Source organism: Arachis ipaensis, chromosome B2 (assembly GCF_059453495.1).
Source record: "Arachis ipaensis isolate K30076 ecotype BB chromosome B2, ASM5945349v1, whole genome shotgun sequence".
Taxonomy (NCBI): domain Eukaryota; kingdom Viridiplantae; phylum Streptophyta; class Magnoliopsida; order Fabales; family Fabaceae; genus Arachis; species Arachis ipaensis.
In genome coordinates, this window is record NC_142437.1 from 102,671,717 (window position 1) to 102,689,604 (window position 17,888).

Here is a 17,888-nt window from a genome sequence, read left to right on the forward strand (position 1 = left end):
GACGCGTACGCGCACCTGACGCGTACGTTTGATTTGGAGATTTGCACGACGACGCGTGCGCATACCTGACACATACGCGTGACACGCGAAGAAGACCGTCGACACGTACGCGTGACTGACCCGTACGCGTGACATGCGCCACATGCAGAAAATGCAGAAAATGCTGGGGGCGATTTCTGGGCTATTTTTTACCCAGTTTTCAACCTAGGAAACACAGATTAGAGGCTGCAGAATGGAGGAATCATGCGAACACTTCTAGTTATTTCCCAAGTTAGGCGTGGGTCCTACGAAGCAAGTGGTCCCCATCCATCAATTGAAGACCTACTGATTGTTATAATTAATTCTGATTTGAACTTTAATTTTAAAATAGAAAAAGATATTATTTTAGTTTTAGAAATTAGATTTTAAATTAATTAGGATTAGATATAAAAGAAAAAAAGAAACTTCTTTTAGGGGGATTATTCCATTCCAATTTATAGTTTACCAGAATCCTAGTTTTTCACTCTGAACCATGAGCAACTAAACCTCCATTGTTAATGTTAGGAGCTATGTCTATTTGTATGGATTGATTCCATTGCTTTTCTATTTTAATTCATGTACTGATTTATAATTCAAGAATTATTTTCGTTCTTTATCTTATGAATTTGGGTGGAACGGAAGTATGACCCTCTTTCTAATTGAGTTCTTGTATAACTTGGAAAAACTCTTTACTTGAACAACAACTTGAAAATAATTTCTCCTAAATTCTAATTATCTGGACTTAACGGGATACGTGACATATAATCCTCTTATATTTGGATAGTTAGGATTTTTGTGGTATAATAACTAGAATTAAACTTTACCCTCTAATTGGAATTAATTGACCAAGGAATTGGCAGTTGATGAGAATTAGAGGAGACTAGAAAGGTCTAAGGAATTAGGGTCTAGTCACATATAGTTTGCCATGAATTAAATCTTTCATGATTAAAATAGTTAGTAAGAAAAGTTAATCCGGAAAATAGATAACTCTAAAGCCTTAACTGTTTCTCCATACATATTTCACAACCTGTTTACTGCTTGTTTTATTAAATTTCTGAATTTACTGTTTAATGCTTTTTGAACTCTCAAACACTATTTTCTGTTTGTCTAACTAGGTAAATCAATCAACCATCATTGCTTGATCCATCAATCCTCGTAGGATCGACCCTCACTCACCTGAGGTATTACTTGGTACGACCCGGTGCACTTGCCGGTTAGTTTGTGGTTTTAAATTCCGCACCATGCATCCTACCCCCTTACAAAAAATTTTGCCCTTGAAAATTGTTATATTGGAACAAGTTCGAACTCAAACCAAAGAAAATAGAGTCCACGAAGAGAAGTACAAGAATATCAAAGATAATGTTTGGAAAAGGTCAGGTAGGCAATTAGATTTACAGGCCAACAAAGGTACACAGGAACGATAAGGTTTGGTCGGAAAAAAATAATCAGATCACATTCTAAGAAAATCCAAGGCAAAGAATTTCAATGAAGATAATGAAGGAAGAGATGGCACGAGTTCGTGTAGCATGAATAAAGATTATACTTCAGAACTAGGCTAACTTCGTAATCTCTAACGTTCCCAAATCTCGTAATTCGTATTACCTATTGCTTCTATTTTGTCCATGCTAAGCCATTAGTGTTCCCATATACATAAGTCATTAGTATTAAGTTGGTCAAACCTAATACCATGAGGAATATAACGGTCGACTAACAGCATTAATCAAAAGACAGTCATGCATCTGAAACTCAATTTCTTGTCATTAGGACAAGTCCTACTGCATGACAGACACTTAGAGCATGCAGAGAATCTTAGTCAGTCCATTCCCAAGGCTCTAACAGGAACGAACTGCTCTGATACCATAATGTATCACCTTAACTTTTAGCATCTCATGATCGTACTAAAAGTGCGAGTGCTACTTACCTCTATTCCTTTAATTTTATGCTATATTTATTTATTAGAGTAAATATATGAGCTACTAATATATTTAATACTAGAAACATAAGTATTTTAACCTCTTTAAATTATAAAATTTAATTTTTTAATTTCTTTCAATAATAATTAATTTATTAGCTAATTTTTTATTAATTCTTTGGAGTTTACAATGATTATGATGAAAAGATGAAAAAGAAGCAGCAGAAGATGAGGAGGAGAAAGAAGAAGAAGTTTTAATTATGCAGAATTTATCAGCACATATACACCGAAAATTCTTAAAGAATATACCCAAATATCTTCGTGTTACACCCAAATGTACTACAAATACAGAAAAATATTTTCTTCAATGCAGAACTTTTACATTACATTCAATTCAAACCACATCAACGATGAAACATTATTCACCTATAGAATCATAAACTACTAACGAAAAAATTAAAGAGAAGAACGTGTAGTAACGGCACAAAGAAGAACGTGCGCGCGTTGATTGAAAAATCTGTTAAATTAGAAGGCGCGTGAAACCGAGGTGCTAAAAGAGGCGCGTCTAACATGAAATAGAATATATGGACTTGTATGGATAAAACGTTTGTATGTGGAGATTTATTCAATTATTTAACTTCTTAATAAGAGAAATTCTCCACATACAAACGTTTTTTTATACAAGTCTTTACAAGTGCACCTTCTTCTTCTTCTTGCCCACGTTCTTCTTCCTCTTCCTCTTCTTCTTCTTCTTCTTCTTTTCTTTCGTTTCTTGCCTTCTCTTTCTCCTTCTTTAACCGTTACTGCACATTTTCACTGCACCTTCTTCTTCTTTTTGCTGCACGTTCTTCTTCCTCCTCTTCTTCTTCTTCTTCTTTTCTTTCATTTCTTGCCTTCTCTTTCTCCTTCTTTATTTACGTGCTTTTCTCTCTGTTTTCTTTCTTCGTTATTCTCGATTTTCATTGTTTTTTGACATCAAGCTCTGAAATCGTTTTTGAAGAAGAAGAAGCAGCAGAAGATAAGGAGGAGAAAGAGAAAGAGTTATGAATTATGCATAAGGTGTATTTCAACAAATTTTTGGGTGTAGTTTTTGTAATCCTTTGGGTGTATTTCTATAATCCTTTGGGTGTATTTCTATAATCGTTTGGGTGAATTTCTGTAACCGTTTGGGTGTATTTCTATAATCCTTTGGGTGTATTTCTGTAATCGTTTGAGTGTATTTCTGTAATCGTTTGGGTATATTTCTGAAGTTCCATTATCTTCAAATTTGGCAAGAAACTCGTTTTCATAGAGGAAGAAGAAGAAGAGTCGTTTATAATGCATGGTGAGTAGCGTGCTTTGGAAACAGAAAGTGGTTGAATAACGTGCGTTTATTTACTCTTGAATGTGGGAGTGTAATGCATGTTTTTTGTTGGACTTGTGCCAACTTATAAAACTTGTAAGCCAAAAAGACTTGTATGTATAGCAAACCTCTCTTAATAATCACTTCATATTAAATTAACTATATTTGAATTTTTATTTTAATTTAAATCAGTGTCTAAAAAAATTTTAGTGAAATATCTTAGTTTTTAATAAATTTTAATTATTAAATAAGTATTTAAAATTTATTTTATTAGATAAATTAACCTTTATATAAGATTACTTATAATTTATAAAAGTTTTTAAAAATTATTATATCTTTATTAAATAGTGATAATAATTGATTTATCTAATTTTTTATTAAAATTTAATATAAAAATTAATTTATTTCATAAAATAAAATATTGAAGACTGATTTAGTAATTAAAATAATAAGATTTATTGACTATTAAAATATAGATTAAAATTTTTTAAGGGATCAATTTGATAATTAAAATTTGTTAATTTTTTAAAGTGTCTACTAAAATTTTATAGAAGACTGATTTTATTTTAAATGTGAAACAGCAACAATAACAATAAGAAGGAAACATAAGATGGTCTTTTCACACAGAGAAACAAGAGTTTCTATACACTAGAGAGAGTTATAAGTGCGTGAGAAATGGTGAATATTTATTGTTAGATATTTTTTGAAAAATATTGTGCCAATAGTTTTGGATTATATCTTATCTGGTATTATTGTGAACTTCCTTCATGTAGAAAAAGAGACCTTTTTTTAATATATTATAAAAGTTTGTGTGTCATTTTGATCATTTTGTTGCTTGTAATATTTCCGCTGCTTACTAAGACTAAGTGGGATTTCTTAAACATCCATTGTATCTATTAATATATAATAAGAATGTAGTTGTAGTCTTTGTTTGACAAGTGTTGAGTTTTGTACAATGACAAATATATAGGCTAAATATTTGACAAGTGGTAAAGCAACAAAAATTAATAAAATAATAAAAACTAAAGGTTCCATAATATAGAAGAATATTGGCCAGGAGTTTAACGAAGTTCAAATTTAAAATCATTTTATTTCAGACTTTCAGCTATCTATCACTTCCAAAATCATTCTTTCTCTCATCCTCGTATATATGTTTGTTTCTTCACCTTTTCATTAAAAAAATAAAAAATTTAAAAAATGAGAAGAGATGATAAAAAATTGGAATGCAGCAAGGTCCTGCTTAAGGGCGACATGGATAGCAGCGAGGCGCTAGTTGTCAACAAGGAGGGACTGGATCTGACGGTGGCGAGCTTCAACGCGTTCCTCGAGTATGGCGATAGGGAGGACGCAGGCGGCGGCGGAGGAGGAAGGGTGGGGGAGATGGTGGTTGATGTTGAGGTGAAAGACAGAACGAAGCAGAAAAAAAAAACACGACGGAGTGAGAAGGAGAAGAGGGTGCTGACGAACCCGCGTCCACTGCAAAACAACGTCATAACCGCTCTTTTGCAGCCCAGCAGCAGGTGCTGTGAATGTGATTATTAGGACGTTGTTGTACGTAGGGGATTTGGACCCTGAGGTAGACGAGAGTGGTTTCGATTCAACCAGGAATGAGGTACTTAAAATCCTTCATGTTCCTTTCCTATCTTTTCCTTTTTGGTTTCCTGGAATTTTTGTTTGTGCTGCAAAAAGTTTGCAACTTCTCCAATTGTAATTTAGATTATAAGTGTGTAATGAATTTTTGTGCAATTTTCTGTCTCTTTAGCAAAAAGAAACAACAGGGAAAAGAATTAATTTGTGTGGTATGAACGCCTTTTGTGGGGTTGAAGCCTGATATCAGGATCTCTATTATTTGCCTCTGATTTTTTTTATTGTCTCTAATTTGGTTCAATAGTTAGTATTATGTAGTATTGTCTTAAAATCCTAAGTTGTGTAGTTGTGTTATCTTAAAATCCTAAGGTGTGTAGGCATAAAAAACTTTTGTTGCGAACATTAGCTTATAAGGGTTGTTTGCTTCATAATAAAGTTAAAACTATTAATTATCATCTTCTATACATTAGTGACCTCAGTTTCTGAAGGAAGTTAATTTTTGTTTTTACTCCATTGTTGTAATGTATAGTCTGCTGTGATGAAATTGATGGCAAAGTAACATGCTCAAATACCTGCTAAAAGACTAAAAAATCTGTTTGGGATAAGATGATAAAGAATACTGCTACATATCAAGACAGTGTCAAGCTTTAGAAATAAGAATTTGAAAAAGCAAAATTAGCTCTGACTAAGTATGAGGCTGAACTTTCAAAATTGAAAAAATAAGAAAGCTTACTTAAAGATATTGTGCAACAGCTAAAAGGTATCACATTTCGTTGTCTTACTATTTCCTATGCTTCCATTATATTATGTGATGATATATACTAATATATATTGAGTATTCTTTTCGGTTTCTTACCTTTGGTAAATGGATTTAATTTTCTTTTTCTCCTTATGGAATGTTCATTGGCATAAATTAAGAAAAAGTAGGACGAGAAAAACCATAAAGTTACTAAGGCTGTACAACTTCAAGATTTTGATCAGATTCATTTTACATATGCTAGCATGTTGAAATCTGAATTAAATATGATCTACTCATACCCAGTATTGGGTTTAGTATGTATTACTATGGAATGCAGCTCATGAGTTGTGTTAGTTTTTTCTTATTTTATTTTATTAGCCTAATATGTTTTTCTTGAATTCTATTGTTTGGTTTCTGGAAAATATAAAGTGTTAAGGAGATAGGTTCTTTCATATGCACTGATGCAGTATGTGTTTGTTTGTGTGAAGAAGAATCAGTACATGAGTTCATAAATTACTTAAAAAAAAATATCCTTTCTAAACTAGATATTTCATTTGGCTTTTCTACTAAAAACAGAGGAGAAACAGGTTTTGGAAGATTCAACTTTTATGATCCTAATTGCTTTTGCTTGATCCTGTAGGCTTAAAAATAATACTAGAAATCCCATTGAATGTACCAGTTAATTCAACATGATGTTTTAACTATACCATATATCCTTTTCTTCTATCTTTATTTTTAGAATTTGAATGAATCAAATATTTTATCTTATTTTTATGGTTTTCCTAACTCTTCATAGAAAAAGATCTCTTCCTGTAACAGCTAAGGTTGTTTTTTTAAATATTACTTTCAAAGATTATCAACATACTTTAATTGGAGCGTTAGTCATTACACTTTTAAATGGAAGTGTTATCCTTATCCTAATTTCACCATGAGGTCATCAAACCCGATGATACCTTATAGAATGAAGATTCAGATACATCTAATTGGAGTAATCCAAGACTCCAATGTTGAACAGGCTACTTTGCACCACAAAGTCCTCTACATAGTTCAAGATCATGCTCTTGATCTCAATCTCCCAAACACCACAGGAGAAGCATTATTCATGTTCACTGATAATGCTAGAGGACCAGCAATTTAAACATTTCAAGGATGATCACCACTAAAGAACTTTCTTCTATATTTTATTGGAATGGATTACTGATTATGAGAAAGCCTTCCCTAAAGAACAGGTTGATGTTCATACTATAGCTCCACCAACTATTACCCACAATACTGATGGAACAGTGACTACTGTTTTCCAGAAATCAGGAGTACTCAAACAAACTCCCCTGCGAGGATCATCTTTCATAAGAATTAATATGATCTCTCCAGTTCGAGTACAAACTACTCACGATCAAGATGATCCGCCGGTGCATTTCTATGAAAATGGAAGACATATCTATGTTTCTCATATTAATGGCCATTTTATCTGGGATGTTGATCCCTCTACGTGTGACTCTGATTGTGATTATACTGACCAATGGAGTAACACAGATAATGATGATTATGACAGACATTGGAGAAACAAAAAAAAAAAAGAAGAAAAAGTCACAATAAGCTTCTTGCTCTTCCAAATGACTTAAACTCCCTGATGATGCAGATATAGCCCCAAAGTTCAGGAGGAAGAAACTATCCCAAAAAGGTCTTATAGATTATTCTTATCAGACAATTGAAACTATCCCATGTATTGTAACCCTCAGGCCTTATGAGGAAGAATTACCACCTCTAGTGACACAGACTAATGAAAAGAAAATCACTAGAAGACCTTATGTAGTTCCTCAGGAAATTACTCCACATGGACATCAAGCAACCACCCCTCAAGAAGAAGTCCTCAATTGGCATACGGACATTGTAGTCAGCCAAAATAAAGTATTACTCCGTATAGACCACACTCTTGATACTCTTGTAGAAAAAACAGGGATTTTCTACGCAAATAGATTCTGCAGTAGAACAAATTGCTGAACTCAGAGACCAGCTTTCCAGACAAGCTTTTCAGCTTGATCAAGAATTCAGCCTATATTGAGAATAGGTATTTTGGCCCAGAATTTCACAAGAAAGACAGAGAACTGGCTCATGTTAAAGCGCAACTTTGCCAGATTGAAATGGACAGAGACAGAATGGTTGTGCCTCAGGCATTGGCCATAGATTCATTATCCATGTATCCTAATCCATATCCATTATATTCACATGTCTTATTTCCTTCAATATATTCACTACCTGAAACTCCAAATTATGAATCCATCTTCAAATTCACTTATCATTTAGCCAGACAAGCCAACACCGAAAAATGTGTCTCTCTCCAAGGACAACATTATTCGTCCCAAACCCAGCCACAACCACCTCTTCAACCCAGGATTCACCCTCCCTGGAGGCTAGAAAATTTTTTTAGAGAAAGTACATCTACTGATCTTCCTTTAAAAGACAAAAGCATTAAAGAAGGATCACCTGTCCCAGGCCGGACAATTAATGCTCTTACTCTAAATGATCAATCAGATGTTGGAGAAATCACTAATGAATCTACAGAAGAAACCACCAAAGATTCTGCTGAGTCTACTGAATGGTCCAAAGAAGACTATGTGGCAGACCTTTCAGCAATAGCCATGGTCAATCTAGTAGAAGAAGAAGAGGAAGAAATATTCTCTGAAAAAGATGAACTGACAACTTCAGTTAATCCTCCACAAATAGGATCTTCTGAAGCAAAAATTTATAATAAATGGTTCACCTTTGATGATATTCCACCTTCAAGATACGGAGAAAGGCTGAATGAATTTGGTGCTTGGATTGAGATCAACATGGTTAATCCAAATCTTTCAAGCAGACAAGTCCTTGCAGACTTCATAAATCGAATGACTGGCAATCTCCGTGAATGGATTAACAACCTTTCTGAGTATGAAAGACTCTAACTCATCAATAGTACTTTCCCTCAGTTTTTAGGAATACTACACCAAGAGTTCCTAGAAGATATCATAATCATAAAAAAAAAACTCCAAAGAGTATTTTGAAATGAAGTTCTGCTCACTCAACAGGAAAGACTTAGAAAAACATTACAAGAGAATGGCTGCTAAATATTATCCTCTTGGAGAAAATAGTAATCCACCCCTCAAACAAGTCTTCATGGCATCTTTGCCAGATGAACTCCAACCGAAATTACAGCGGATGATGATGACTCTTTGTAAAGAAGTAGCTACCACCACCATCGGAGAAATACACCAACTGGCTCTAGCTGTCTTGGATAAGTTATGTTAACAACAACAAATGTTCAAACGGCTCACTCAAAATTTAGGCAAACTCAAAGGGGCATGCAGTAAAATCCTATTTGAAGATCAAATGTAAAGAACATGACATTTGTGAGTGCAAACCAAAAAAGAAAACACATTGACAGCAGCAATCCAACATGTTTCAACAGAAGACATTCAGGAAAGGTAAGAGAAAGCAAAGACCTTTTCGCTATTTCAAAAGAAAAAACATCCATAGCAAGAAGCCAAACAAATGTTTCATTTGCGGAAAACAATGTCATTTTGCTAAATCATGTCCTAGCAAGACAAAGAAAGAAATAAATATGCTTCAGTCTTTAATGGTTGTAGCCTCCATAAAAGATGAAAAAGATCTTGAATCAGTACTTGAAGAGAAAGAGGACAAAGATGGTGATACCCAATATATTTTTCAGGACTCTGATTCGGAAGAAAGCAGTTCAGAAGATGATTTTTCACTAGAAAGATCAGTCTTTACAATATCTTCCATTACTACAAGGATTCCTAAAGGACCAAAAATTCCGAAAGAAGAACTTGGATATCTTGGGTCCTTGGGAATGAAGCAGATTCATGGTACCCCTCGACTCCATTTCTATTTAAAGATCAAGACTTCTAAATATGACAAACCACTGAAAGCTGTTGCACTGATGGATACTGGATCCTGTGCCACTGTTCTAAAATCACATGTCTTACCCACAGAAATGTGGGCACCTTTTCATAAGAAGTTTTCAGCAGCTAATAAAGAAGTCTTCACCATTGATCTAATTTTCAAAAAGCTTGAAATATTTGCAAGCTAGACTACTTGGCTCAAGGTTTTGGAAAGTTATCTCCTAGAAAAGAATGTCCTGTTTGGGTTTTATGCTTTTTATCGAACCCATGGACTACAAATCAAGCCCATTGGATTGAGTTATAAAAGATAGTTCTTGCCTTACACGGGGATACAAAGCATCCTTGAGATCAAGGAAGTTCCAGAAGAGTATAAGGAGATCCAGCAACAACTCCTCAATGTTTGTTGCGACAGTCATGATCAATTCAACCACCCTGCACCTTTGTGGAAAAATCTAGATTTCTACGTTCGCCTTCCTTTAAAAAGGAATGAGGACATTAACTCAACTAAGGCCACCCACTCCGGAATGAATCTTGAAGATCTCAAATTAGCAAGAGCTGAATGTCAAGCCACTCTTTGAAATGTGCAGCTCTTCTTGTCCAAAGACTCTTTGAACCAATTAATTCTAACTGGGCATGTCAAGCTTTTTATGTTAAAAAAAGAGCTGAACAAAATAAAGGAAAAAAGATGCTTGTTATTGATTACAAGCCACTCAATGTCTTTTTTCAAGACGACAAATTCCTCTACCAAGAATTTCAGTTATCACACAAAGGCTAAGTGAGGCAAAAATATTCAGCAAGTTTGATCTAAAAGCTGAATTTTGACAAATTAGACTCCGTCCTGAAAATAGATACAAGACAGTCTTCTGTATTCTTGAAGGCCAATATCAATAGACAGTAATGATATTTGGGCTCAAAGCGGCCCCATCTCTTTTTCAAAAAATAATGATCAAAATCTTTGAACCCATTTTACGCTCCACACTTATTTACGTTGATGACATCCTACTGTTCTCAAAAAATAATGAGGCCCATAGGACACTCCTAGCCCAATTTATTCAAATCATTGAAGATTAGGGAATCATGCTATCATCAAAAAAGATTTTTATTGCCTAAACAAAAATTGAGTTCCTTGGGATGATTTTCAAGACGAATTTTTTCAACCAGGGAATCATATTGCTAAAGAATTGATTCATTTTTCTGATGAAAACATAACCGTCAAACACGTTCAACAATTTCTAGGAATGGTAAACTACATTAGAGACTTTATCCCAGATGTGACCAGATACACCAACCAGGTGTCAAAACTCTTGAAAAAGAAACCTCCACCATGGGGACTTGAACAAACCACAACCGTAAAAAATTTGAAGAAAATAACACAAGTCCCCCTCCTTTAAAGATTTCTAGCACAGGAAAAAAGATATTACAAACAAATACTAGTGACGAATTCTGAGGAGCTGTGTTACTTAAAGAAACTGCTGGGACAAGACACTACTGTGTGCATGCTAGCGAACAGTTCAAGGAATCAGAAAAACACTACCATGCCACTTACAAAAAAATTCTTGCTGTCAAGTGAGGGATAGAAAAATTCAATTTCCACCTCAGTTCCTATCATTTCACTGTGAAAATGGATAACACCTCTTTTCCATCAATGCAAGAGATCAAGAAAAAGATTCTGCCAGACTCTCAACTCTTGCGGTGGAAAGACTGGTTCTTCCATTATAAATTTGAGGTAAAACACATAAAGGGACATCAAAACACTCTTGCTGATTTTCTTTCTAGACCTACCAAAGAACCAATCCTAAAACCAGTCCTTTACATTTGCACTGTGAATACACACAATCCTTTATACACTATTCTATTTTCTGACTGCCCATTCCACAGAAGCCCATATAGAAAAAAGATTGGCCTTTTTCCCCTCAAGGCAAGACCCCAGACAGAGTTTCAAATAGCCAGCCTAGCCAGACAAATCCTGTTTTACTGTCTACACCATCTTCTTGTCATAACCCAAATTCATTCTAACACAATGTACTTCAGCATGAATACACCTTTTTGCACTATACCAATAATCCAAGCACCTATACCAGAAGAAATGATGTGGTACATCTGGGTTCTGTCTTCTATATATACATGTGCCATTATAGTCACAATCTTTCCCATATACCATATATTGTGTAATAGAACTCAGGCACAATCTCATTTGGTCCGACTATTCTCCATGTATGTTCCACTTTATGCATGGAGAGGAATGTTATACAACATGCTTAACCAACATCAACTGTGGGACGAACCTTCTCAGGCAAAACAGAAATTCTGTTGTTTTGTCACCCTACAAAGAAGTTACTTTACTAACAAAAATAGTAGCCCGCACACCATGAACAGAATCGATATTGTTGGATATTCTACCATATGGCCAACAGATGAAAAGTCAGTCTTAAATGCCTTGGTCAAATATCTTTATCAATTTTGGCAACCTGGAATATATGGAGAAAGAAATGTAATTGAAAGACTGTCATTCAGATCAGATGTTCCAACCACACTCCAAGAGTTTCAGTCCAGATTCATAACTTCAGGAATAATTAATCAATTTGGATCGTACTCTTTTTACACTCCGAGGTCAAGACAGAATTTCTCTGATCAGCCTAGTACATCCAGACATCTCCCAACTTCAAGCAGAAATCTTGATGAAGATTTGAATTCTGAAGATCTAAGTGCTAGAGTATATGCCCTACCACCTAGCCCGACCAAGATTAATGCAGGGATACCCAATGAGGCTGACCCATATCTACAAGATGCCCAAGATCCTAATGAGGAGAACATTGAAGACCCACTTACCTACTTAAAGGACCCAAATATAGATTTTAAAGTTGTCAACTTGACTTGTGATGACACATCATCCTACTCAGACGATGATAAAATCCTTCCAGAAGACTATTTTAAGCTATCCGTCTATTAAAGTAAGTGTCCTCATTATGTATAATTATTAAGTGCACTAAAATAAAGTGACCACTATCACTTATCTAGCTAAGGAAGAGATATGACTTATCCTTATCTTCAGCTTGCATTGTATAATAGACTTGTAAGATATGATTGTCGATAGAGACCTCTATCTTATAACATTAAGTTCTGTTCGGACCCTTTAAATCTCACCTGATATGGTGATCGATAAGAATAAGCATGATGGTATTGTAGCATCGATCTCCTGAAGTATTGATTTATTTTTAATGTATATTTTATAATTTATAATATGTCTAATTTGGTGGCTGATGTTTTTGTGTAGGCTTATCTAATCTAACATAACGGCTTATTATAGACTACCAAATAAACATACATGAGAATGGATTGCCCAAAAACTCTGCGAGTTTGACACAAAATCCAGTAGTCTAATGGCAAATTATTATTTATTACAACCATCATACAGAAGAACATACACCATGAATGCCAGGTACTGGAAACATTCAAAAGGTTTGATCTAGTTAATATTTCCACCCCAAATTATGTAAACAGTTACAGTTCAATGTCCAAATGCTCAATGTGGGAATCTGTTCCATTACTCACCATCCCAGAGATCTTCAATTGTTTTGTACCCATCAGGTATTTCGCTAATAAATTCTTCACCAGCAACCACTCTCTCCTGCATAAATAAATCATGCAATCGGAACTAAACACTAGTTTTTAATTTTTAATATATTAATAATAATGGTGTACTTCTCTTTTCAACTAAATGATTTTGATTTAGCCAAATATTATTTCTTTGTGAAGATAGTAACAGTTAAATGTCAAAAACATATGTCATTTTAGACAAATCAATATATTAAGAATTCATTCCAGATACATTTATTTTTGGATGTACCAAACAATTTGTCCAAAGCCCAAAGAGGTATTTAGTTTGATTCAGAGAAAGTATATAACAAGTTACCGAAACAATTGCATGAAGTGACTTGCCTGCTTAATTTTAGAGAACTTGGCCAGCAAATCCTCAGGTATAGACCAATCAAACAAATCAAAGTTCTCTTTGATTCTGGTAGCACTTGTGCTCTTGGGAAGTACACTGTTTCCCATCTGTAAACCCCACCTAAGAGCTATTTGTGCTGGTGTCTTCCCCAGCTTCTCTGCAACAGTGTGAAGAACTGGATCCATAAGAATATTAGTCCTACTTAGTCCTTTACCAAGCTGGCGAATAACCCTGAATAAAGATAAATAGTTGTTAGTAAAGAGTGACAGCTCAGAATCATGGAAGATTCCTATCTCATATTCCACCTGTTTCAAAAACAATTGCCAATTTTGACAAAGTGATCATTGAGAAAATCAACATAACGACAGTTATTTGCAAACATGAAGAGTACTTATATAAAGGTACATGGACATTAAATTTTTAAACAATAGGGTACTAGAATTGAGAATACATACACGTGTAAGCTCCAAGAGTTTAGATGAACTCTCAAGTTTGATTGCATTGGTTAAAACCAGGTAATTATTATGCTAAGACCTCAAATTTGAATACTCACAGATAAGTGCACTCCCTTGGAGTTACAGAATTCATGCAACTTTGGTTGCTGCAATGAAGGATGCAATTCCACTTGGTTAACCGCCGGAGGAACTTGCGCAACCTCCAATAGATCCTGAAGCTTCTTTACAGTGAAATTGCTTACCCCAATAGCTCGGGCCTTCCTGGAATTGTAGAGTTCCTCCATTGCTCTCCATGTGCTTGGTATGTCCGGTTTAGTACACACCCCGTTTTTTATGCTGACTGGCCAGTGAATCTACAATAACTTGTAAAATACGGTAAAGAAAGTCTTAATATTAGAACTTGGCTTGAGTTACAGTGTAATAAACACAATTAATAGCATATGATGTATGAATATATTAAAAACACAATTAATAGCATATGATGTATGAATATCTTAAAATTCAATGTGGTTTTACATACAAGGTAGAGATCCAGATAGTCTAGTTGCAAATTCCGCAAAGTTCTATCCAATGCCTTTGGGACATCTTCTGGCGAGTGATCAGTGCACCTAAAACATTTGTAAGACAAGTTAGGAAGAAGGGAATGTACCTCAAGATTTGGTGTTACATTGCATATAAAACCGAATTTAAGGAACAAGGTTATTATTTGCTAAGGCCATACAAGTGACAAAAGACTTTCAACAAGTAACCATCATATTTTAGTAGAGTCTTCCAAAAATTTTATGGTGTACTTTCTTTAAGATTGAAATCTATCATCTCCCTTTCTTGTACATGATTCACCTAATAAACATTTCTATTCAATGCAGGGTTCTAGGTTTTTAGAATTATGACTTGCACAGGAAATTGATTATACTTGATTCTACTCATTTCTCTTTTGAAGAGGTTGAACTTGTGAATTTTCTGGCACAATTCTTTCTTATAACTTATTCAAATTCTATGGTCAGTTATATATTTCCTTTCCCTTCTTTATTTTGGGCTAGGAAAGAAATAACTTCTTGCAGATTGGTAGGCCTCAAACAGAGCATTTTTCATACAAGTGTTATTTCAGGTTTAGTGCAGGAAGAGTATCAACATCTTTTTGCGTTGTTAGGTAACTAAAATTATTGTAGCAGAAAAAAGGAGCCCATGGTTCAGATCAAACAGGTTTTACGGTTCTTATAGATTCATGAAGATCAGTATTACCGTTCTTCTAGATTGGACTTACAAGCAAATTGTAATATCATCAATGATGCTAATGTTAGGATTCTTCCCCTTTTTGTATCAAACTTAGGGAATGTCATAAAATAACTCTGAAAGATGAGATGATTTTTCATGAAAATATTGGAACCTTGTCAATTAGAAAGTGTTTTAAATAAGATAAAATGTTTAGAAGTTGAAAGAAAATAGACAAACCACAACTTTGAAGTGATCCACATTTCATCACGCTTAACAACCCCATTGGCGAACAACTCCTTCAAGGCATCTCCAATCTACATAAATTTTACATGTGTTAACAGATAGAAAGAGAGTACTATGGCAGTGCAATAGAAAGAAGAGGATAAAAACTGTGGCATTAACTTGAAATATGAATTTTATGACCAAAATAAACTAAATGGTGAGTTGCACTTCACTTGTGAGCCTTAAAGTTTCTATTATGCCTTTGCTTTAATCCACATAAAAGATCCTATTTAAAGAATGTGCATGGCAAATTCCATATAACAAGCATTTAGGCATACCCAAAAAGATCCTATTTCCAAGCAGTCAAGCAACCTCAGATAATTTTTTTTATTATTATTGATTCATTCTTTGAAAATGTTTATTGATTTCGACTGAACCCGGAAACACATTATGCAAATGTCGGCCTATACGCCTACGTGTTATTGATATTAATTCAAGTAAATGCAAACCAATCAAGAGCCTTAAGTACCCTTAGCTTAGAGAGACTTGTTCCTTTCAAAAGGGATTTGTTAAGGAATACATTCTGGCTAGTCCTTTGGTGGAACATCAAGGAGTGTTCCAAATTCACAATGCTTTGTCAAAAACTAATGCTGAACTACTCCTTTTACCCTTTTATGTAAGGTCCTGTTTTATATAATTACTATAAACAACATATAGTTTTTATGCTAAAGGTTACATATATGGTTTCATTAGCAAATTTCTATGGTTTCATTAAAGCTGAAAACAAGGTAAATAATTGATTAAGCTAACAATCTAGCAAAAGTTCATGATTAAGCATCAAGCCTTAAATTTTATACAAGATGGAAGGAAAGTTAAGGGGAATCATTTGAATAGCAGCTTGCTCAATCACAAATTTACAACTCTATTTTATTTTAAAGTTTTCACTCATTTTCATCTTATGTTGCATCAAGAAAAGGGAGAATGGCATAACAAAAGGAAACATGTATATGGCATTATATTATAAACCCCAACTTACATCTTTGTCAAATGTTTAAGTAAAACAACTCTCACCTCCTTTTCATTTCCATAAATATGAGCACAATCTATATGTCGATACCCAACCTGCATTGACAATTTGACATTATGAAGTTAATCCATTTCCAAAACTAAGGCATATTGGTTAAGTATGTCTGCAAAGTGGAAAAAAAAAGATATTGGGGACTGTTTAGTTTATCTATTGCTCAAATTTTGTAAACCAAAAAAAAAATAATTATGTAAGAAACACATACCAGTAAATCACTGTTAATCTAAGTCCTGAACCATCTAGTAAACATGATTAATTGATTACATTAAAATTAACACATAACTAACACACATCTTTTTCTGTCTCCCATAGAAGTAAGAAAGCTAGAGTTTAATGAATAGTCATCCAAAAGAACAGATGTGATTGAACTGTTGTATACCGATTTTTTCGTGCTGCCTTTAAATGGTATCCTTAACACTCCACCAAAATTTCAGGCAAAACGCACGAGCCAATTGTGAGATATAAAAATTTGACTCCTATGTTGAGACTCTTGGCCTATCTAGTCGCTGCAGCCGGCGTAGATAGCCCAAGTGGCTCTTATGTTCGACATACCAGCGAAACTTTTCTACGGTCGAATTTCGACGGATAGTACATTCAAATTAAATTTATAATTTATATATATACTTTAAGATGTTTTACATAGATATTTATCTATAATCAAAACTGTTAAACACATATTCAAAAGAAAAAGGACGTCAATACAACAAAATAAAACGATTCATCAAAATTCCAAGTTTAGCATAGTATATGAGGTTAAAGGATATGGAACCTTGATAGCAGTGGCTAAAGTATGAGCAATGTCAGCAGATCCAACACGCCAAGTTCCCAAGCCAATTGAAGGTATCTTAGCCCCTGTATTCAACTCGAAGAACCGAAGATCTTCTTCTTCACCCATTTTTGTGTTCATCGAAGAAAGAGGTCAACGGAGCATGGAGAAGTTCGTTAAACACATTCTTATATGATTACGATGATTTATGAGGGAATCAATTAATCAAAGGATTCGGCTAGGGAAGATCTTCTTAATCAAATGCCGGTTTGCGGAAACAGAGCGTTACAGAATCACTGAGCAAATGAAAATTAACGATGTATTCTATGGATATTCTGCCACGTGTACTAACCGACTAAGAATAATTAACAAACGAGAGGAACTATTCCGTGAAGATTCTATGAACAGCTCCATTGATGGAACTATAAAAAATAATTCTATGAACATCTTTTGTTATTTCTCATTTTTATCACTATATGAAGTTGTTACTTAATTTTCATTTCTTTTAACATTCTATAATGCCACGGTTTTTGTATAATAATAAAATATTTTATTTTATGAAACTTTCATATTTTGGAGAGGATTTTAACCAGCAAAATTAGTTTTGGTAAAAATAATTAATTTATTTACTTTTAATTGAACCCAATAGTTTTGATGGTTTAAATATCCCTCCTAGAAAACATAAAGAGAAATCGGGCAA

At 34.2% G+C, this 17,888-nt stretch overlaps 1 pseudogene across 1 annotated transcript; it reads right to left on the reverse strand.

Moving 5' to 3' along the window:
- Window positions 1–12,831: 12,831 nt before the first annotated feature.
- LOC107625600 (aldo-keto reductase family 4 member C10-like) lies at window positions 12,832–17,629 on the reverse strand (annotated as a pseudogene). The gene is made up of 7 exons (XR_015904803.1): window positions 17,192–17,629; window positions 16,410–16,460; window positions 15,354–15,430; window positions 14,422–14,509; window positions 14,000–14,254; window positions 13,437–13,677; window positions 12,832–13,125 (listed from the first exon to the last, which is right to left on the reverse strand). The product of XR_015904803.1 is annotated as an aldo-keto reductase family 4 member C10-like (transcript).
- Window positions 17,630–17,888: the final 259 nt, after the last annotated feature.